This window comes from Myotis yumanensis, unplaced genomic scaffold (assembly GCF_028538775.1).
Source record: "Myotis yumanensis isolate MYYU_CA2020_CCGP unplaced genomic scaffold, mMyoYum1.0.hap1 SCAF_1, whole genome shotgun sequence".
NCBI lineage: Eukaryota > Metazoa > Chordata > Mammalia > Chiroptera > Vespertilionidae > Myotis > Myotis yumanensis.
This window is the reverse complement of record NW_027223752.1, coordinates 181,830,390-181,852,887: the sequence shown is the minus strand read 5'-3', so window position 1 is coordinate 181,852,887 and position 22,498 is coordinate 181,830,390. Positions and strand designations below refer to the sequence as shown.

Genomic DNA, 22,498 nt, shown 5'->3' with positions numbered 1-22,498 from the left:
GAGTTGTAATGGGAGACCAAGGTCATCCCGACCAGCTCCCCTACATCGATCAGTGTCTGGAAATAACTCAGCTCAAGCCACCTTGGATCTGGCTCTGCGTGTGTAAGAAGGGACAGAGTAAGGTTTTAATGGCAGGAGAAAAGAGACAGGCAGGAGAAGAGAAGCAGGCACCTCGGAAGAAGAATAAGCCTCCTATTCTGCAGGAAGCCCCGCCAGTTTTACTACCTCCATACGTGCCTCAAGTGGCACCCAGTACTCCTTTGCCTGGTCAGGGAAGCTAAGATACACCACCTCCTTCTGTCTCTCCCCAACCGGACTCTCCAGAGCCAGTTGGATGGCACTTGCGCTCAGCTAATCAGGGACCCAGGCCACCCCCAGCTTTCCAGATGCCTCTCCAGGAGACTCAGGGTCCCCAAGTGCTTGGAGAAGATGGGACTCTACAAGAGGGGGTGATCAGTCTTTTACTACCAGCCTTTTACCATGACCGATCTCCTGAATTGAAACATCACACTCCCGCTTATTCTGAAAGACCTCAGGCCATGGTAGACCTCTAGAGTCAATTTTCCAGACCCATAAGCCCACCTGGGTTGACTGCAAGCAACTCCTTCACACGTTCTTTAACACTGAGGAGGACATGAGAATAGCTGGGGCCAAGAAGCCCACCAATATGGCCAAGACCTCCGAGGTCTTCCAAAAACCTGATGAAAGTCCAGCAGCCTTCTATGAGAGACTCTGTGAGGCATATCGGATCTACACTTCTTTTTATCCTGAAACCCCAGAAAATCAAACTATGGTCAATGCAGCCTTTGTAGGTTAGGCTCAGTCCGACATACGGAGAAAGCTGTAGAAGCTCGAGGATTTGTGGGGGGAAAACGCAACCAAGCTGCTAGAAATAGCAAACAAGGTTTCATCAACCAAGACAGGGCTGCTAAGGAGGAATCAGATGAGAGACTGAAAAAGAAAGCAACCTTGATAGCGGCGGCTATTAAGGAATGAAGCTCCCAGACAGATAAGAAAGGGAAACAACAAGGACCCAGGCCAAGGGAAAGAAGGACAAACCTTAAGCGGGATCAGTGTGCCTACTGTAAGGAATCTGGACACTGGAAAAATGGATGTTCAAACCACCAGAAGGGAAGTCAGGGTCATCCAACCCACCTAGCCACTATTGGCTGGAACCGTCCAAGGCAGATCTCATTGGGCTGGCTGTGCTCCCTCATTTGGTAGTCAAGGAAGAAGCCTCTATAAGTCTCTCTGGGCTTTTAACCAAACCCATCCTTTACTGGTATATCACTTCTTTTCAACCTACTATAAAAGTACTATTTATTATTATTTATTTTTAATTTAAATCCTTTATTGTTGAAAGTATTACATATGTCTCCTTTTCCCCCACTGACTTCTCCCTGGCCACTCCCACCCCCCAGCACAGGCCCTCACCCCCCTACTGTCTGTGTCCATGGGTTATGCTTATATGTATGCATACAAGTCCTTTGGTTGATCTCTCACCCACCCCCTCCCACCATCCCCTGCCTTCCCTCTGAGGTTTGACGGTCTGTTCAATGCTTCTATGTGTCTGTATCTATTTTTGTTCATCATTTTATGCTGTTCATTATATTCCACAAATGAGTAGTGAGATTTATCTTTCGCCGACTGGCTTATTTCACTTAGCATAATGCTCTCCAGGTCCATCCATGCAAATGGTAAGAGGTCTTTCTGTTGCAAATGGTTAAGAGGTCTTTCTTTTTTACAGCTGCGTAGTATTTCATTGTGTAGATGCACCAGTTTTTTCATCCACTCATCAAGAGTACAATGTAATATAACCATTGTTTGTTGTCACCAACACTTGATCAATGAGGTCTGCCACTCTCACACAGGGCCTGTTTGGTCTATACTTGCTTAGACAACCTACAAGACAGGTGTCACCTGCATTTTTTTCAGAGGAGCATTGTCACCTTATCAGCTCCAGAAAATAAAGTTTTAAATCCACGGAGTCAATCTGCCAAAAGCAGGTGGGGAAAATTCTATGTAGCGTTGCCTCTTTTACTGAAAGATTCAGGCCAACTTTTGCAGCAGATTTATAGCAGTAACAAGTGCTCTCTCAGAAACAAAGGATACTAGAGTTTGTGAGAGACAGCAGTTGTTCTTTGGCTACACATGGGATTCTGTACGTGAATGTTAATGTAAGAAACATTCAAACCTGTGAAGCATTTTCGTGAGTTTACAATTGCCAGGAAGCAGAATCTGAACAGATTGAGACAATGCTCCAGAGAGTGGCAGTTCTGCGCCTTCTTTTATACATTAAAATCAAAAGAGGAGACATAAGTGGGTTACATGAAACCCATTGGTCATAGATTGGGGAGGTGGGAGAAAGTAAAGATAGGGGATAGAGAAACCTCTGGGACTGGATAAAAAATGAAATGATAGATACACACTTCTTTTACTTAGATGGATGCAGGATAGTTAGCAGTCAACAATTAACTCAATAACAATGAGGGGATTTGTGAACTCCACAGACCAGTGCCTGTGCTATGAGAGGTCAGGAAAAAGGAAAATTACTTTGACATTCCAACAATATTTTATCAAAGATGCAAAAAGACAATAGTCTCAGTTAAGGTAAAGATTGACCTTTGTTCCCAGCTGGCGTGGCTCAGTGGTTGAGTGTCGACCTATGAACCAGGAGGTCACAGTTTGATTCCCGGTCAGGGCACATGCCCAGGTTGCAGGTTTTATCCCCAGTGTAGGGCATGCAGGAGGCAGCCAATCAATGATTCTCTCTCATCATTGATATTTCTACCTCTCTCTCCCTCTCTCTTCCTCTCTGAGATCAATAAAAAAAAATAAAAAATAAAAAAAGATTGACCTGTGTCAGGGAAGATACCAGCCTAGGACATGACTACCCACCATAAACTACATTTTAGTTTAAAAAGTTTTAATTTTGCCTGGCTGGTGTGGCTCACTGGTTGAGTGTTGACCTATGAACCAGGAGGTCACAGTTTGATTCCCAGTCAGGGCACGTGCCCAGGTTGTGGGCTCGATCCCCAGTAGGGGGCATGCAGGAGGCAGCTGATCAATGATTCTCATCATTGATGTTTCTGTCTCTCCCTTCCTTCTCTCTCTGAAATCAATAAAAACATATCTTAAAAAAAAGAGAGAGGGGGAGCTCTGCGTTTGAATCCAGTATCTTGGTTTTACTAACTGGGTGGGCAATCTTGACTAAATCATTTAACTTTCCTAACCTACCAAAGTGTAATTATCTTTATTTCCAAAGATTCTGTGACGATTAAGTGCTTAGCATAGTTCCTGGCACAGAAGCAGCATCCCATAAATGCCCTGGTGACTTACTGCATCTGGCTATAAATTGCTCGTCCAGTTTGTTCAGGTGTCTGTCTCAGTTTCCCCATTCCACTTCCCAGCTTCTTACTACACTGCCCCAAAAGAACGGAAGGAAAGACAAGAGAAAGGAAGTACTCACCTGTTCTTTCTGGTTTTGTAAACTGTTAATGACAATTGTATTCTAACAAATGGATTTGATGATCCAGGGCTGCAACTGACAACCATGGCTCGTTTCCAAAGAACGTTGTTAAAATATTTTAGGACTGTTTTTCCAAAGTGGCTTAATTAGAGTGTTCCAATATTGGAGCTCCAAAATAACTTGAGCGCTATTCCTAAGAAACTAGGTTTTCTTTAAACTGGATGAAGAAAAAGGACAACTGACTGTTACTGCTGGCACCAAAATAAAAGTTTGATCCCAATGTCACAAGGTTAATTTTTACAAACTAGCCTGAGAACTTATTCTCTACTAGAGCCCAGCGCGCAAAATCGCGGGAGACCCAGACACGCCGCGCCAGCGGGACCCCAGACCCACCGTGCGGGAATAGCTTGCCGCTGGGAGCCCCTCCGCGCCCCACGAGCCACGAGAGCCATGAGCCCGGAGCCCCGCAAGCGGCTGGCAGACCGGGGGAGGGACCGAGAGGTGCTCCATGCACCTCCTGGTGACCGGTCGTTTGGTCATTACGGCATTACAGCCACTGGCCTTTTATAATCTTAAAGCCTTAAAGCAGCAACTGAACCAAAGGTGTTTCAGTTCAAAAATCTGAAAAGGAAGAGGTAACCATCTACATGTAATTATTCCCTTTTAACCACTTGGCAAATCTCTTTCCGCTTCTCTGTTTCTCTGGTTTTCTTCTCTTCAAGTAGGAAAGGATTTTGCATTTTCTAAACGAGCCAACATGCCCCACCTAGAAAGAATTCAAGCAAGGCAGTGCCCTACTACAAAAATAACAGGTATGGGATATTGACTATTTTTTCTTAGTGTACTATTTGGACACAGAAATTGACTTTCTTATACATGTTCAATAACCAACAGCGTGGGAATAAAGTAGCTCATCCTCAGTTGTCACATGTGTCCATGTGTATGTAAAAGTTCTGCATATCATCAGTACATTTTAGGTTTTGAATCAAGAAAGCTCCATTTTATTTTATTTGTCCTGTTGCTGACAACAAAGGGGGAGAGTTGATTGCTTTGCAGGGATAGAGGACTTTGGCTGCTTTTGGTGAAACAGCGTTGGCTATTCTTTCCCTTAGAGAAGGAATAATTGCATTGTTTGGGAGGCTTTGGCAGTGGGGATAAGGACATTGATGAAGTATTTGATTCCTAAGTAGAAGAGTGGGTTCTGCATAAAAGTAGACTTGAGCCTGGCTGGTGTTGCTCAGTGGTTGAGGGTTGACCTATGCACCAGGAGGTCACAGTTTGATTCCTAGTCAGGGCACATGCCTGGGTTTCAGACTCAATCCCCAGTGTGGGGTGTGCAGGAGGCAACTGATCAATGATTCTCATTATTGATGTTTCCATCTCTCTCTCCCTCTCCCTCTGAAATCATAAAAAAATATATATTAAAAAATAGACTTGAAATCAGGACCTAAGTAAGCAGCAACGATTTTTATCAGTTAAATACAAAATATGTTTGTGAATCCCACAGAACAGGAAGGTAAGGTTGGCCTGAACAATGCTGCAAAGTCTCTTAAGAGTACTGCCAGTTCTTCCATTTGGCTTTACTTTTTAAAGCTGCTTCCTCCTTGGCCAGGAGCTGTTCACCTTTTCCTGAAGCCTGGCTAACAGCAGGGACACATTAGGAAATGTCCAACAAATTCCTGTAGTTCTGTTTCCTTCAACTTCCACTGGCAGAAAACTCTTTTCTGAAGCACAACCACCAAAGCTGTTTGTGTCTTGGGCTCTTCTCTAACAAAATGCTTGAAAAATCTTTCAAAGACCCCAGAAGATTCCAACACCCCCGTTTAGCACTACGCACATTTTCCCTCTAGGTATGGGTTGCTTGGCTCTCAGGCTTCTATGATAAAGCCAAGATTTTAAAAGTTATGTAAGCATCAAACCCCTAGGGTATGTGTTCCAGTTATATTTAGAGTTGCAAAACTTCTTTTCTCTCTTGGAACATTCGGGGTCTAACCTTTTCTTGTTTTTAAAATATATTTTTAATTATTTCAGAGAGAAAGGGAGAGGTAGAAAGAGATAGAAACATTAATGATGAGAGAGAATCATTGACCGGCTGCCTCCTGCATGCCCCACACTGGGGATCAAGCCCACAACCTGGGCATGGGCCCTGACCAGGAATTGAACCTGTGACCTCCTGGTTCATAGGTTGACACTCAACCACTAAGCCATACCAGCTGGGCTAAACTTTTCTGTTCAGACTACCTTCCAATATACACACTGATTCCAACTCCCTTGAGGGTAAAAAAGAAAAATCATCCTATATAATAAAAGCCTAATATGCTAAGCGTCCAACTATAGACTGTTCAATCATTCGACCAGTCTCTATGATGCGCACTGACCACCAGGGGGCAGACACTCTGACCAGTAGGTTAGCTTGCTGCTGGGGTTTGGCAGATCATGACTGGGCGAGACGGGCTGGACACGCCCTGGAGCCCTCCTGTGGTCCCTCCCCAGCCCCAATCATGCACCGGTAGGGTACCTCAGCCTGGCCTGCACCCTCTCCCAATCTGGGACCCCTCAAGGGATGTCGGAGAGCTGTTTTGGCCTGATCCCCACAGGCCAGGCTGAGGGTCCCCACCAGTGCACAAATCCGTGCACCAGGCCTCTAGTGTAAATATAATACAAACAGCCCACAGGTACATACTTCATTCTGAAATGTTATCCTCCTCTTTCACTTTCATAAATATACTCTACTCCTTCCTTTGTATGTGATCACCAGTCTCATCACTTCTTCATTTACAGTGTTTAAAGAATCTCTTTCCATTCCCTCTGACCTTCCATTAGCTTAGCCCTTTATTACTTTATATCTGGAATGTTTTATAACGATTCTCTGCTAACAACACTCTCTCCTCTAATCCAACCTAAACAATCCTACACTTTGTTCCCAGTACAATTTTTATTCTAGAACAACCAAAGTCTTTCTTCATATCTGACTTGTTATGAATTAACAAAATACTGCTATGAGAAAAATGGTCGAAACACCATTTGTCCTTCTCCCCACAGAAAGAATCAACTCCAAACTGCTGAGCCTGAGCAGCACAGCCAACACAGCTGTCCCCACTCTTCTTTTGTGAGACAGCCATGCTGCAATGCTAGAGAGCCAACATGTCTCTCACAGTCACACTGCTGATTTTCTGTCCCTTTGCTCACACTCTTGCTTCTCAGGCCTTTCCCCACTCTCACATCTTCAAATCTAAGAGATTTTTTAAAAATATGTTTTTATTGATTTTTAGAGAGAAGGAAGAAAGAGGGATGGAGAGATAGAATCATTAATGGGAGGTTTACAGAAGTCAGATATAGCCCTCACCTTTGGATAAGACAAAATGGGAGGATTTACAGAAGTCAGTATATAACTCTACTCCTAGCAACATGGTAAGGATACCAGCTGGACCATAAAGGAAAGACACGGGCAGAGTCTGCAGTACTCCCTGTGCAGGCTTCCTTATGACCTCTCTCTCCCACATGGGGTCACGCAGAGCACAGTCTTCCCAGCAATGAAAATTCAACAACGTGTGCAATGTTTTGTCCCAGGGAAGCCCACTAGAGACTTAGACCCCAAGCTTTATATTGGGGGCTGAGTATGTAGATGCATTCTGCCTAGAATGTATCAAAATTTCAGACTCCCAGACATTCAGCATAAACCATATTGTCTGCACAATCTAAGCAAACTGAACCACTCTTATCAGTTAACTGTTGACCAGGGACACTCTGTGACCCTACTCCCCAGATACCAGCTAAGGACCAATGTCGGGAGCAGGCCTTTCTGAGGATAGCAGTCACCAACGTGCTGTGTTAACTGTTTTCTGCAAAGCAAGGTACTCCCATTTTCTAACTTAATAAACTAAATCTTACCAATTGCTCAAATAACCCATTTAAAGCAAATAATTAAAATCATAAATATGGTCAATCTTAGTTCTTTTAAATGTCCCATTATTTTCTATAAATGTAGTAAAATTTCAACTTTAAATCAAAAGCCTAAATCACTTAATTATGCATTTGCAATTGGATGGGCAAAATTGTTCTCAGAGGCCAAATTCTATTCAATCATATAAATATCCTATATAATAAAAGGCTAATATGCGAATTGACCAAACTGCAGAACAACTGGTCACTATGACATGCACTGACCACCAGGAGGCAGATGCTCAATGCAGGAGCTTCCACCTGGTGGTCAGTGCACTCCCACAGGGGGAACACCACTCAGCCAGAAGCCAGGCTCACGGCTGGCAAGCACAGCGGCAGTGGTGGGAGCCTCTCCCACCTCTGTGGCAGTTGAACATCCCCCGTGGGCTCCAAAACTGTGAGAGGGCACAGGCCAGGCTGAGGTTACCCCTCCACCCCAATGCATAAATTTTGTGCACTGGGCCTATAGTATAAAATAACCAGGGGAAATTCTTTAATATAAAAATATTAACATGGATTTGATTATCTTAAACACTTCTATGATTAATCCTAAATCTTCTTAAAATGAAAGTTGCTTTAATACTAAAGAAACTAAATGTCTCACTAGCATTGTTGGCAGATATGCCAGCAGTTGGCACTAGCATGATTTGGAAACTGGAGATTTTTACAGAGAATGATTTCTTGCCCTGCCCCTGATCTGTGGTTGATAGGTAACTTCAAGATAAGTTCTTGTGATATCCCTGCATTTATGTTTCATATTAGCTAATTCTGAATGCCAACTGGTGTCTGTAATTTACCCTAGATTAGGCATTGATAGGATACTGCTTTATTTTTTAAAATTTGGTCTAAATTTAAAGCTTTTTGAACATAATGAAATTCTTTATTCTTTCATATTTCTGCTATTTTTTGGGCCACACATTTTTAGATACTTACCAGATTGAATATTGGATACTCATTGCTTATGATTTTATCTATGTGGTCACAACCTTCAAAGTTATTTCCCCCCTGTTTTTCAGCAAAATTGAGTGGAAGGTATAGAGATTTCTCAAATAACCTCTTCAATCAACATACCACCAGGGTGATGCACTTGTTGATCAACTGATGAACCTAAACATCATAATCACCCAAAGCTCAGAGTTTAAATTAGGATTCACTCTTAGTGTACATTCTATGGATTTTGACAAATGTATAATAACATGATATCCATTATTGTTATATCATACAAAATAGTTTTCCTGCCTTAAAAATCCACTGACAACCACCAATTATTTTACTGTCTGCATAGTTTTCTTTGTTTTTTTTCAATGTCATGTAGCTAAAATCATACAGTATGTAGCCTTTCCAGATTGACTTCTTCACTTAATAATATGCATTTAAGTTTTCTCCATGTCTTTTCATCACTTGATAGCTCATTTCTTTTTCTTTTCTTTCTTTCTTTTTTTTTTTTTTTTGGCAATGATCCTTTCATTTTTTTATTTTTTTAAATTTTGCTTTATTGCTTAAAGTATTACATATGTCTCCTTTCCCCAACCTCCTTGACATCCCCCGGCTTCCCCTACCCCCCCGTGTCTTATGTCCATTGGTTATGCTTATATGCATGCATACAAGTCCTTCGGTTGATCTCTTACCCCCACCTCTTCGAGCCCCCCAACCCTTCCCAGCCTTCCCACTGTAGTTTGACAGTCTGTTTGATGCTGCTCTGCCTCTGTATCTATTTTTGTTCATCAGTTTATAATGGTCTTTATTATCCATAAATGAGTGAGATCATGTGGTATTTTTCTTTCATTGACTGGCTTATTTCACTTAGCATAATGCTCTCCAGTTCCATCCATGCTGTTGCAAATGGTAAGAATTCCTTCTTTCTTACAGCAGCATAGTATTTCATTGTGTAGATGTACCACAGTTTTCTAATCCATTCATCTGATGATGGGCACTTAGGCTGTTTCCAGATCTTCGCTATGGTAAATTGTGCTGCTATGAACATAGGGATGCATATATCCTTTCTGATTGGTGTTTCTGGTTTCTTGGGATATATTCCTAGAAGTGGGATCACTGGGTCAAATGGGAGTTCCATTTTTAGTTTTTTGAGGAAACTCCATACTGTCTTCCATAGTGGCTGCACCAGTCTGCATTCCCACCAGCAGTGAGGGGTTCCTTTTTCTCCACATCCTCTCCAGCACTTGTCCTTTGCTGATTTGTTGATGATAGCCATTCTGACAGGTGTGAGATGATACCTCATTGTTGTTTTTATTTGCATCTCTCAGATGATTGGTGACTTTGAGCATGTTTTCATATGTCTCTTGGCTTTCTGAATGTCCTCTTTTGAAAGGTGTCTATTTAGGTCATTTGCCCATTTTTTGATTGGACTGTTTATCTTCCTTTTGTTAAATTGTATGAGTTCCCTATAAATGTTGGAGATTAAACCCTTATCAGAGATAACGTTGGCAAATATGTTCTCTCATGCAGTGGGCTTTCTTGTTGTTTTGTTGATGGTTTCTTTTGCTGTGCAGAAGCTTTTTATTTTGATGTAGTCCCATTTGTTCATTTTCTCTTTAGTTTCAAGTGCCCTAGGAGCTGTATCAGTGAAGAAATTGCTTCAGCATATGTCTGAGATTTTGTTGCCTTTGGATTCCTCTAGTATTTTTATGGTTTCCTGCCTTACATTTAAGTCCTTTATCCATTTTTGAGTTTATTTTTGTGTATGGTGTAAGTTGGTGGTCTAGTTTCATTTTTTTGCATGTACCTGTCCAATTTTCCCCACACCATTCATTGAAGAGACTGTCTTGACTCCATTGTATGCTCTTGCCTCCTTTGTCAAATATTAATTGAGCATATTGGTTCGGGTCGATTTCTAGATTCTCTATTCTATTCCATTGATCTAACTGTCTGTTTTTGTGCCAGTACCAGGCAGTTTTGAGAACAGTGGCTTTGTAAGCTCATTTCTTTTTAGTGCTGAATAATATGCCATTGTCTAGATGTACCACAGTTTATCCATTCACCTACCGAAGGATATCTTGGTTGCTTCCATTTTTGCAATTATAAATAAAGCTGCTATGAACATTCATGTTGAGGTTTTTATAAGGACAAGTTTTCAGCTCCTTTGGGTAAATCTTGATCCTGGGACTTCTCAATGGTGCCCAGCAACTCCTACCTTGTTTCCCTATCCCATTCACTTTTCTATTATCCTATTTCAATATTTCATGATTTCTTCCTCCTCAGTACTCTCTCCCGTAGTCATTTCCAGCTTATATATAACCTACTTCCCTACTTTATTAAGAAAATTGAAGCAAGAGGAAGAGACTTTTAGGTTCCCTGCACCATATCTGCCCACCTATGAGCATACTCTGCCTTCCCTCCTATGACTGTGGCCTAGATCCGTAGTCGGCAAACCGCGGCTCTCGAGCCACATGCGGCTCTTTGGCCCCTTGAGTGTGGCTCTTCCACAAAATACCACGTGCGGGCGTGCACGTACAGTGTAATTGAAACTTCGTGGTCCATGCGCAGAAGTCGGTATTTTGTGGAAGAGCCACACTCAAGGGGCCAAAGAGCCGCATGTGGCTCGTGAGCCTCGGTTTGCCGAGCCACAGTTTGCTGACCACTGGTAGATGAACTGTCCATGCTCCTGTCTAAGGCCTAAGGCACATCTTCATTTGCAGTAAATCCCACCCCCTTTCCAACTCAATGAGAACAATTTCCCCCTTCCTCTTCTACATCATCAGATATAGATATAGATAGCATTCTACATATGCTATATTTTATATATTGTATACGTATGTATCTATAGAAGTTTATCTGCATCTATATCTGTCCCTCTTTACTGAATCATTCCCAACAGCATACAAACATGCTGTTATTTATTGATTTCTTTTCCAACATCTCTCTTCATCTCACATCTTCTGACCACTGCTCTATTCCTCTGCCCTCTTTTACAACAAAACTCTTCAAAAGAATTCTCTATACTTGCATCCCTAGTCGATCTCCCATTCTCTCTCACCCAACCAGAACCAGAAGACATAATACTAAGTTGTTGTTTTAAGCCTCTTAGTTATAGAGTGGTTTGTATACAGCGACAGAGAACTGGAACAATACCCCATAGAGGGCAGCGCCAGGCCTGCTCTGGAAGAGAGCTTATCCCCTGACAGGATTACATGACTTTGCCAACCTGCATCTGCAGAAGCCTGGGGAGGAACTGAGGTTGTAGATTCTAAGGGTATTAAGACAACAGGGATAAAATATAATAATGAAGCCCAATTAATTGACATGAAAAATTTTCAAACAATATAACCTTACACCTAAGGGAACTAGAAAAAGAGCAACAAACAAAGCCCAAAGTGAGTAGAAGGAAGAAAATAAAGAAGCTCTGAGTGGAAATAAATGAAATAGAGTCTAAAAAAAAAAAATACAAAAGATCAATGAAACCAAGAGCTGGTTCATTGAGAAGATAAACAAAACTGATAAAACTTTAACCAGATTCAAGAAAAAAAGAAAGAAAGCCCAAATAAAATCAGAAATGAAAGAGTTGACATGACAACGGACACTACAGAAATACAAAGGTGGACCTCAAAAGACAAGACAAAATCTCAAATAAATACACAGACTTGGGTAAATTCCCCCGGGTTTTGGAGTATAACATGTTCGTTGGAATACTGGGGATAGTGCTAACAGTTTGAAAAGGTCAGCTAATGAAAGCGTGGACTTAATGAAAGCCTAGAGTTAATGAGGTTGGAATGCCAGCAAGCTTTGGGAAAAGAGAAATAGACTCATAATGTGCAACTTGCTCAGTCACCTCCAAACTAGATCCCTTTGGGAAGGTCTAAAAGATGCTCCTTTCACCAAGACATTAGGAAGTGCATTAGTGGGGCAGGTTCCAGCATCCTTAAAGAGCTCCTTGGCATTACTTACATTTTGGGCTGGGTTATTTGGTGTACATTGCAGGATGTTTAGCAGCATATCTGGTCTCTGCCCACTAGATGTCACTAGCACACACACACATCCCATCTGTCAGCTGTAACAGGCAAAATGATTGGCAAACCATTGCCAAATATTCCCTGGGTTACCAGATTAAGCAAGTAAAAATACAGATTAAATTTGGGTTTCAGATTCAAATCATTGCATGAGGGCATACTTATGCTAAAGCATTATTTGTTGCTTATATGAAATTAAAATTTAACTGGGTACCCTGTTGGCTATTCGGCAGCCCTACCTGAGGGGCAAAATCACTCCTGGTTGAGAACCACTGATCGAAGACAGTGCTTCCCAGTCTTTTAATGTGCTGGACTCTCATTAAAACTCTCATTCTTGGAACCATGCCCCAGGATTCTGATTTAGTAGAACTGGAGTAATACCTATGAATTCATATTTTTAATGAGTTCCCAGATGTTGCTAATCATTCTGGCCCAGGGATTTCTCTTAAAAAGTACAGCCCCGGAGAGATTTTCTGGGTGACTATACCTTACACTTGAGCAAAGGAAATATCCAACACTTCTGGGGATTATTAAATGCTTCCGGTGAAATTACATTGAACCTCAGTAGTGACACAAAATGCCACAAGGTTAAAAAATTCAAAATAGCTCTTTTTCATGGCACCTCGGGGGCTTTCTGCTTCTTCAGGATAAAGTTCAACATCTCTTTCCCAGCCACCGGCTGCCAGAAAGTCATTGAAGTGGACGATGAACGCAAACTTCATACCTTTTATGAGAAGTGTATGGCCGCAGAAGTTGCTGCTGGCGCTCTGGGTGAAGAATGGAAGGATTGTGTGGTTCAAATCAGTGGTGGGAACGACAAACAAGGTTTCCCATGAAGTAGGGTGTCTTGACCCGTGGCTGTGTCTACCTGCTGCTGAGCAAGAGGCACTCCAATTATAGACCAAGGAGAACTGGAAAGAGAAAATGAAAATCTATTTGGGGCTGCATTGTGGATGCCAATCTCAGTGTTCTCAACTTGGTCACTATAAAAAACAAAGGGGTGGGGGCGGGGGAAAGATATTCCTGGTCTCACTGATACCACTATGCCTCAACTCCTGGGGCCCAAAAGAGCTAGCAGAATCCACAAACTTTGCAATCTCTCTAAAGAAGAGGATGTTCACAAATATGTTGTGAGAAAGCCTCTAAACAAAGAAGGTCTGAAACCTAGGACTAAAGCACCCAAGTTTCAGCATCTTGTTACTCCCCATGCCCTGCAACACAAACGCAGCATATTGCTTGAAGAAACAATGTACTAAGAAAAATAAGGAAGAGGCCGCAGAATATGCTAAGAGAATGAAAGGAGGCCAAAGAAAAACGCCAGGAACAGATTGCCAAGAGACGTAGACTGTCCTCTCTGAGAGCTTCTACATCTAAGTCTGAGTCCAATCAAAAATAAGATTTTATAACTAACAGATAAACGAGAGCAAATATCAAGAAAATTCAGAATAGGGGATTATGGAAATCAGCAGATAGATGAAGTCTTGGCCTAAGTTAGCCTAACCATGGATCGCCACATGGAGTGACAGCAATTATGGTAGGAAGCGTCAAATGGAACCCCCCGGAACTGCCCTCTCACTCCTGCCTCTCCTCTACCAAGACTGGAACCCAAAAGTAAAACCACGTCCCGAGGGGGTTGTAGGGATTAATGCTGACAACAGAGATTGTGATATAGGGGCAGAGATTCCTCTGGACTCACCCTTTTAGCTGGTACAAAAGTCAGATGGATCATTAAAAGTCAGAATGACATTAGATTAGTGTGATCTTAATCAGGTGGTGATGCCAATCTCAGCAGCAGTTCAAGATATGGTATCTTTAGTGGAGACAGTCAACAGAGCACCTTGTACCTGACATTCAACTATTGACCTACCAAATGCTTTCCTTTCCTTTCTAACCAATAAGGGAAGTCAAATAAAATTTGCATTTACATAACAGGAACAACAGTATACATTTATGCTTCTGTCCTCTCTCCTGCCATCATAATATAGTTAAAAGGAACCTTGATGGTCTTGATATCCCAGAGGACACCATCCTGATCCTATATACGAATGTCATTATGCCAATTAGATCTGGTATGCAGAAAAAAATAAGCATCAAAAATACCTTATGTACACATATAGATCCCAAAGGGTGAGAGTTAAACCCTCCAAAACTTAGTAGGTCTATTCCATCGGGCGCATGTTAGGACAGCCTTTCTAAAATGAGACACAAGTTGCTGTACCTTTGCACTTCCCACCACAAAGGGAAAAAACACACACACCATATTTGGTGGGCCTCTTTGAAATTTGAAGGCAGCCTATGCAATCGTTGCACATGTGCTCTGACCCTTTCATCTGATGATATGTAAAACTGCCATTTTTGGGTGGGGCCAGGTACAAAAAAAGGCCTCCAGGCTTCAAAAGAAGCTGCTCTGCTACTTAGGCCCTGAGCCACACCGGCAGAGTGAGACATTTCTAAAATGCAATTCTGAATGCTCATCTCAGCTTCAAACTATATGAATGGCTTTCATCACTGTCAGAGTCAAATCCAAACTTTTAGAACAGTAGGTAAGGCCCTATCTGATCAGGCCCTTGCCAAATTCTCAGCGTCATTTGCTCTCTTTCCTTTTAGTGGGAAGTGCTAGCTGACAGCCCAGAACATCTACTCACACACACACATGAGAACCTGTTTAACTCATGATTAAACCCCTGGGGTAACATCTATATCAAAGAAGAGCGTTTGGTATCTGGGTGAATTTTTACTAGTATTGTTGGTGTTTCTAGCATAAAGTATAATTATGAATTGAGCAAGACTTGTAATAACAAGAGCAAACACATGGAGATAGTCTGTGCCCAGCCCTGTTGAGTCATTTAACCCCCACAACTAACTTGTAAAGTAGGCAGTATCACTGAACCATTTTACAAATTAAGAAACAGGCACAGAAGTGTTAACTTCCCCAGATCGCACAGCTTGCATGTGTGATAGCGTCAGTATTCAAACCCAGGAAGTCTAGCTCCATAATCTGTTATTAAGCACACTAAGCCCCCTCTAAACTATACAAATGCTATTTTAAATTATTGACTGAAGCTGTGTAAAGTGTGATCTCTGAATGGTAGCACTAAGATCACCTGGATGCTTACTAGAACCGCAAATTCTCAGGCCTTAGTCCTGACCCACTGAATCAGAATCTATGGAGCTGGGGCCCAGGATCTGCATGGCAGCAAGCGGCCGGGTGGTGTTTAAGTATGATACAGTTTTGAGAATCCCTGCCTTTAAACACTTGTTCCTGGGGATTAAAGGCCTTAATGGAGGCAACGCTAAGACAACACATGATATTTTGACAAAAGAAATAGAAGGCCTGGCTGGTGTGACTCAGTGGTTGAGCAACCACATGCCTGGGTTGCAAGGCTCGATCTCCAGTGGGGGACATCCAGGAGGGAGCTGATCAATGATTCTCTCTCGTCATTGATGTTTCTATCTCTCCCTCTCTCTTTCTCTCTCTGATTTATTGAAATCAATAAAAATATTTTACAATAAAAGAAATAGAAAAGGGATTCTTTTTAATGCACAAAAGTTTCAAATTATGATATAAAATGAAGACAAACCCTAGTACAGAACAGTATAGACTGTTAGAGGTCTTATGAGGATGCTAAAGAAAAGTACAGGATTAACCTGAATTTAGAGCAGTGGTTCTCAACCTTCTGGCCCTTTAAATACAGTTCCTCATGTTGTGACCCAACCATAAAAGTATTTTCGTTGTTACTTCATAACTGTAATGTTGCTACTGTTACGAATGGTAATGTAAATATCTGATATGCAGGATGGTCTTAGGCGACCCCTGTGAAAGAGCCGTTCGACCGCCAAAGGGGTCGCGACCCACAGGTTGAGAACCGCTGATTTAGAGCCAATAGGCCTAAGATTAAACCCCGCCCACTATCCAGCTGTGTGCCTTTCAGGAAATTATTTAATCAGAGCCTCAGTTTCTTCATTGAAAGGTTAAAATAATAACTACCTGGATTTATACTCCAAGACAGGTGTGAAAAATCAAGTGGGACAATGTATGAGGTAATGCTTTGTATGAAAGGACAGCATGGCGATCAAATTTCATTTCTGCTCTAGCTCTTTATAGAAGAATATATGCATTTTCTCTAATCCTGCTCAAGAAACAGGATTTTGAATCTTGCAGTGATGTAAGAGAACTCTACTCTCTATAGTGTAGGTTGCAGGATACACAGCTGGAATGAGGGTTTGCTCTGGGCTTGAAAAGAGAGAGAGTGGCCTCACCTAAGAGTATAAGGCCAGGTCCTCAAATAACAAATATTGTGATTTTGTTCAAAGTTGTTCCATTATAACATTGATGATATGCCATAGGAACTTAACTCTTCTTTATATCAATCAGCTTATGGTAAAATTGTTTGATTATACGTCGTTTTGCTTGAAGTTGCAGAACTTATCAATGATGTTAAGTGAGGATTTACTATACTATATGTCTCTGAGCTCATTTGAAGCTTTGCATTTTCTCCCCACAAAAAAAAAATAAAAATGGTTCATTAAAACCTGGGATAGCTTAGGTTATGCTAATATTCAGCCCCATATGTTCTTACTGCCTACCAGAGGTCTGCTGTGGTGTGCGTTATTTACAGTAGCTTCTGTTCTGATTGGTCAATGTTCCTGCCACACAGGTTGTTAAACTTTTAAACACCCCTGGTCATATGCCATGACATAAAGGAATGTCATTTGAAGCTATTTTCTTTTCTTTTTTTAAAAAAAATATTTTTTTATTTATCTCCTAGAGGAAGGAAGAGGGAAAGAGAATGAAACATTAAGGATGAGAGAGAATCATTGATTGACTGCTTCCTGCACACCCGCCACTGGGGATTGAGCCTGCAACCCACACACGTGCCCTGACCGGGAATCAAACCGATGCTCAACCACTCAGCCAAGCCAGCTGGGCGAAAGCTTTTTTCAAACAAAAGCAATTCCCCTCCATCTGGGATGGTTTCATAGGTTCATTCTGGGCCTCATGAGGCCTTCTTACACCTCTGACCTTTCATTCCATTGCATAATCCTCAACTTTAATGACGAGTGTTTTCAGCATATTTATTAAAATGACACAATTTATAATTTACTTATTGTGTCTCAGGCACATTTCTTCAGCTGAGGAAAACACAAGCTACTACACTAGAAGAACTGCCATGCATGGGTGGGAAAGAATTCTATTTCTGGGTTCGGGGTTTCTTTCATTCATTTTGCTAAGTTGTGACTTCCCCAGCGAACACTCTCCTTTCCCCATTTTTACTCCCATTGCTATGCTCTCCCTTCAACTAACGACAGAATAAGTACCTTTTCCCCATCTATTTATTCTCCCCCGCCCCCCTCTTGGTTTGTCTTTGAATTAAAAGCTACTTTCAGCCCTAGCCGGTTTGGCTCAGTGATAGACTGAAGGGTCCTCAGACTGAAGGGTCCTGGGTTCGATTTCAGTCAAGGGCACATCCCCAGCTCTAGTCAGGGCAGGTGCGGGAGGCAATCAATCAATGTGTCTCTCTCACATCGATGTTTCTCTCTCTCTCTTCTTCCTTCCACTCTCTAAAACTCAATGGGAGAAATATCCACGGTGAGTATTAACAACAGAAAAAGCTACTTTCAGATGAACATATATTATTTAGGACAGGGAGCTACTCAGCATAAAGAGGAACACAGGCCTCTCACAAGAAGATAAAACATTATATTCTTTACTCAAATTGATTTTAAACAATGTAATAGGTTCATATGCTTTACAATCTTTACTTCCAAATAGTACAAGGAAGACACCAACTAGTTTTTTAAATTGATTTTAGAGAGAGAGGAAGGGGGGGGGAGAGAGAAAGAGAGAGAGGAACATTGATGTGAGAGAAGCATCGATTGGTTGCACCCTGACCAGGGACCAAACCCTCAACCTGGGCATGTGCCCTGACTAGGAATCGAACTGGCAACCTTTCAGTACACAGGACAACACTCAACCAATTGAGCCACACCAGCCAGGGCCCCAATTTTTAATTGAAGCGAAAATGTTCAAGGTGATCACTAACCACACCAGTGTGAGGCATGCTGTGGACACTTAATCCCCAGATTTTAAAAATTACCAAAAAAAAGTCTGGCTGTGCGCTAAGTGGCCTGTGCAATCTAAGGAGCAGCCCGGCAGCTCCTCTCACTTGGGGTGACTTGGTTTACCACACCAAGCCTGTCCAACAGGAACCCCCACACTTAGAGATACTCCCTCAGAGAAGGCTACATAGGGTATAACCAGGGCGGGATGCTGTGGTTTTTTCTCAGGAACTCTACATAAATCATGCGGTCGGCCAACTCCTTCCTTCGAACAGCATTTCTCCAACCCATGTCACCCCCAAAAGCAAAACACCCAGAGGGTTTAAGCCCTGGTTTACTCACAACCTGGTTCCTGGAGCCACCTGGGACCTCGTCAGAAATGCAGAACCCCAGGCCCACCCCACACCCATTGAACTTTAACACAATCTCCAGGTGATTCGTGTATTAAAGTATGAGAAGTACTGATTCAACTGGCACATTTGTTAAACTGCATACCAAAAAGAGATCAAGATTCTCTATGCAGGGTGAACATTTGGAAAAACAAAAACAGGCAAACAACTCACCTCAATTATGTTGATGTTGGTAGGAAAGCAGCCCACACCGTAGCCGGCAAGGCAGTGGTGACACACGGGAAAGCCTCCCTATGGAGACCTCAGTCAAGATCCATGTCCCTTAAGTCCAGGGGCTGCCCTTTGCAGGCTCTCAGAGGCAAGAGAAAGTCAGAGAGGAAACCTATCAGCCCAGGGCAGGTCCCGCAACCAGACGGCTGGGGCAGTCCACAGCTGCCCTGGCCTTGAGGAAATGCCCAGGGTGAAAAGGACCCTTCTCAGACCTCCCTGAGTCCCCTTTCTCTCCATTAGCTGCTTATTGTCCGCATTTCCTCCTCAACCCCTGGGATTCACACTGACCAAAAGTCTGCCTGGGATCCTTTTCCGGCGTTCCTGGCAGGGGGATGGGAAACAGAAGGAAATCCACGTGTCAGGGAGATATTTTTATATCTTTCTCTTTGTGCAATGGAATCCTGACGACAGCATCTCCAATGCTAACAACTTGAAGAGGGGTCAAAACCAATTCTAGCAAATAGTTTCGCGCTGTGTAAACTTCCTGTCTTAGGCTAGCTCTGACGTATCTGGGGGTCTCCTTCCATAGGCCCTGCCTACTAGCAAAAAAGTACAGGCGAGAAGACAACACAGACTTGGAAAGGAAGTGAAAGAAAGCAAAGCAAAGCCAGCGTTAGGTTTCAGTGCAAAGGTCCCCAGCAGATTTGAAGAGGGGAGAGAAGTTATATTTAGAACATGCTATCCTTCTCAATGTTCTCCTTTTCTGAACCAGGAAGCTAAGAGTGAAGTACACAGGCATTTCATATTCTGAAAGCATGATGATGGTTCGCTCCCACTCTTCACTAGCCTTGTCAAGTATTTGCACCCGAGCCTTCTCAACTATAAAATAAATATAACATGGTGATAGTAGAAGTGCCTGCCTTGTAAAGTTGACCTGGTAATATGAGAGCCGTGAAATACTGACTACTGAACGGGCCACGCTGTAAGTTCTCTTTATGTTTAAGTCACTGTCTCGAACCATCCCTCTGTTGTGCATACGGAAGCACCAATGAGGCATTCAATAAGTATTTCTTGAAATGAAATGAAAGTTTAAAAATCTTGACATTGCTAAGGAATTCCATCTATTTATTTTTATTCACTTTTTATTGGAGCAAACTATAACAGCAAATTGGCCATTTCACCATTTTAAGTGTCTGATTCAGTGGCATTAATTACATTCATAATGTTATGTAACCATCATCACTATCTATTTCCAAAACTTTTTCATCACTTTAAACAGAAACTCTGTAATCATTAAGAAATAACTCCTCTGAGGTTGTTGTGTTTTGTTTTAATGTGAGGATTACTTTTTAATTTAGGGGATTCCCTCCTCTCTCATGGTAGTAATTGCACTTTAAGTACCTAGAAGAGAAAATAACGCAAAAAATAACAGATAACTTTTTAAAATAAATTTGCATTTTAATCACAGAACACAACAAATCTTTGAAATATGTGTGAGATTATTCTTTATTCCAGCTAGAAACAAGATTTAGCACAAACCTTGGGATAAAACTGCTGCCATCTCTGAGAATATACAGAGTGGGGCAAAAGTAGGTTTACAGCTGTGAGTACATGAGACAATTTACTCTTGTATTATTATTTACTAGAGGCCCAGCGCACAAAATCGTGCGCAGGTAGAGTCCCTAAGCCTAGCCTGCAATCAGGGCCATCTTCCACCCGCTTGCCAGTCTCCGGTCCAGCCCTGCCCCTGCCACCCACCCCAGTTCCTCGTTCGCCATCCGGCGATCAAAAGAACAGCCCACTCTGCCTTAGGTACCTTGTGCCATCAAAGGGCACCTGGCCTTTTGCTCCCTTTAAGGAAGTAAAATAAATGCCCTCTCTCTGCACCGGTCTCTCCTCTCCCTTGTGAATCCTTTCACAGCCGGCATCAAACCCTAACAATGACGTGGGAAATTCAACCAAGAAGGGCTATGCCTGTGGGAGGAGGTGCAGGGAACCAGGGCTGCCCCCTTGCTCCTGCCCCGCCCTCCCTCCCTCTGTCCCTGCACTGGCCCAGCCTGGCTCATCCCTCCCCCATGGCGAACCACTGAGCTCAGGCTCTGGCCCCGCCCATCCCGCAGGGAGGAGCATGCACAGTTTCTTGCAGACATGGAAGCAACTGTGGAGTAGGGAGGTGGCGGGTTCTTCCTGAGGAGGGTGTTTGCGCTTTAAAGCTGTTGTTCTCCGTCCACCTCCCGGCAGGGAAGGCTGAGGGTCGCTGCAGCTGCTGCAGTCCTTGTTGAAGTCTCTGCTCCAGAGCCTCTCACAGAGGTGAGTCCGCATCCCAGGAGGCTGCGCAGTGGACGCACCACGTACCTTTCGGAAGAAACTAAAGATCGATCAGAGCCTGCCAACCAGGGGGAGGGACCAAAAGGTCTGCCTTCTGCCCACACACCAGTCCCCAGTCCCGCTCCACCACCACCCAGCCCGATTCCCCGGCTCCCCGTGGTTCCCCAGTGGCCATCCAGCGATGGGAGCCTGCGGGCTGTGGGGAGGGACTGAGATGTGGTCAATGCACATCATAGCGACTGGTTGATCCGTCGTTCTGGTAGTGACACCTGGCTTTTTATATATATAGATTAATTATTGTATTTTTCCCATCTGAACAACTGTAAACCTACTTTTGCCCCAGCCTGTATATGGGCTTTTAAATGTGTTCTACCTTTTAAACAGGATAAATTCATAAGGGTAATTATTTCATTTTGAATAGAGGAGAGGAACTGGCATTTATTGACACCCACGGGTACCAGCAAGGTCTCTAATCTCATTTCACTCTTTATCACAAACATGAATAAGTACAACATTATTTACGTGATACTAATGTGATCCTTTGTGACAATTTTCCTCACTATTGCACAGTTCACCATTTTGTGAGGTAAGCGTGGGCAGAGCGGAGGCAGCTGTATCTCCCTGGTATTTCATTGACCAAGGCCTGTGTACATTATGCTACTAGTGCAATTTCCGTATGTAAGGGAGGCCTTGGAGGGAACACCCAGATCAGCACAAAATTACAAACTTCCTAATCGATGGCACGTTTAAAAGAAATGCAGACATATACAGAGAGGTGGCAGGACCTTTATTCCAAGGTTTAGTCTAAACCAAAGAAAGCTAACCTTGCAAACATAAGTTTAAGGACCATTAAACGTATATTAAAAATAAATAACCATGGTTCTAAGTTTCATCTAAACTCTGTTGAGGGCTGACATCAAGGTTGGGTTGACAAGCCCTAACGACAGTGGTGGCTGAATGCCATGTTGGTTCAGGCTGTAGGTAGTGGGAGAAGAGAGAGCCCAACATAGAAGAAACAGATTGTGGATATAGGATTCTTGCTTCCTACTGACCTAGATCTATGACTGAGTTGGCTAAAGTGACCGAATAACCTCTTAGCAAAGCTTGGACTAACTAAGCTCAAGCCCTCATGATTTCATTTATTCCAGAACAATAAACATTGGGTAAGTCCTTGC

At 42.7% G+C, this 22,498-nt stretch overlaps 1 protein-coding gene and 1 pseudogene across 3 annotated transcripts in view; one reads left to right on the top strand and one right to left on the bottom strand.

The window, feature by feature from the left end:
• Window positions 1–19,428, bottom strand: part of LOC138993653 (broad substrate specificity ATP-binding cassette transporter ABCG2) — a 79,139-nt gene extending 59,711 nt beyond the window's left edge. The window contains exons 1-2 of one of the 3 annotated variants that reach the window (XR_011468331.1): window positions 18,999–19,428; window positions 13,100–13,286 (exon numbers count right to left, since the gene is read on the bottom strand). The gene's annotated coding sequence lies outside the window, so the exon portion shown is untranslated. The remainder of the gene's footprint in view (window positions 1–13,099; window positions 13,287–18,998) is intronic. The other 2 variants (XM_070392902.1, XM_070392911.1) reach the window with 2 other exon arrangements.
• LOC138992507 (small ribosomal subunit protein eS6-like) lies at window positions 9–13,771 on the top strand (annotated as a pseudogene).
• Window positions 19,429–22,498: the final 3,070 nt, after the last annotated feature.